The sequence below is a fragment of the Mus caroli genome, unplaced genomic scaffold, assembly GCF_978045245.1.
Source record: "Mus caroli unplaced genomic scaffold, Mus_caroli_1 scaffold_15, whole genome shotgun sequence".
In the NCBI taxonomy this organism is placed as follows: Eukaryota; Metazoa; Chordata; class Mammalia; order Rodentia; family Muridae; genus Mus; species Mus caroli.
The window spans coordinates 46,901,933-46,903,038 of NW_028227270.1; positions in this window are offsets into that span (position 1 = coordinate 46,901,933).

The following is a 1,106-nucleotide window of genomic DNA, read 5'->3' on the forward strand; positions in this document are numbered from 1 at the left end:
GGAACTCAGAAATCCGCCTGCCTCTGCCTCCCGAGTGCTGGGATTAAAGCATGCGCCACAACTGCCCAGGAGTAATATTCTTGAGATAAGGGGTAACCTCCTTGTGCAGCTTCTTAAAGGAAGGTGAGGTCTTCTTACAAGTCTCCCATTGATTTCCATCTTCCCTCTGTTAGTAGAATACAAGCTGCTATTCTTAATAGCTTTACTTAGCACAAGACATGGCTTCTGCAAGACCTTCCACCACAACTTTTATTCATTCTTTTTTTCTTTTTTAAAGATATATATATATAATATGTATATGATTGCTCTCTTCAGACACACCAGAAGAGGGCATCAGATCCCATTACAGATGGTTGTGAGCCACCATGTGGTTGCTGGGAATTGAATACAGGACTCCTGGACGAGCACTTGGCACTCTTAACTGCTAAGCCATCTCTCCAGCCCACTTTTATACATTCTACCTTCTACTTTTTGGCTTTTTCATCCTCTGAGCTCTTGGACTTTGGGCCCTGTCACTGAAGAATCACCCTTTGTATTAGGGCACTGGTGCAATTAAGAAATAGTTTCTGGAATATCTTTGCTGTAAAAAATCTCCCATCTACTTCATTGGCTAGACTTTCCTGTCCCTATTTAAACTGTCCAAAGTATAACATGAAGCCTGATCCTAAAAACATAGACAGAGCTGAATTTGTGCTATCATTATAGAGATTTTTTTTTAAAGTAATCTTTATTTGTGTATAAAGTGATTTCTCCTGGGAAGGCATGTGAAATCTAAGACAACTGAATATTCAGCCTTTAGAAAGATGTTTCCAAGAAAAGCTTTGTTGACTCAGGTCACCTTGCTGCCATTCTGTAGGTCCCCAGAGAAATGACCTTGCTTGCCTCTTGATTAAACTTCCTAAATTCTTTAGTTAAAAGTCTGTACCCCAACAGAGTTTTAAAATTACCCATTGGAGTCATGGAGTGAACTGTCCATTGCAGCAACAGGAAAAGGACGTGCATGTGGAGCACGGCTTCTGCCTTCAGCCAGAGCATGGGGAACAGGTTCCTGTGTACACTGCACAGTGAAATAGGATAGGCAGTAGCTGCATCATAGATTAAAGTTT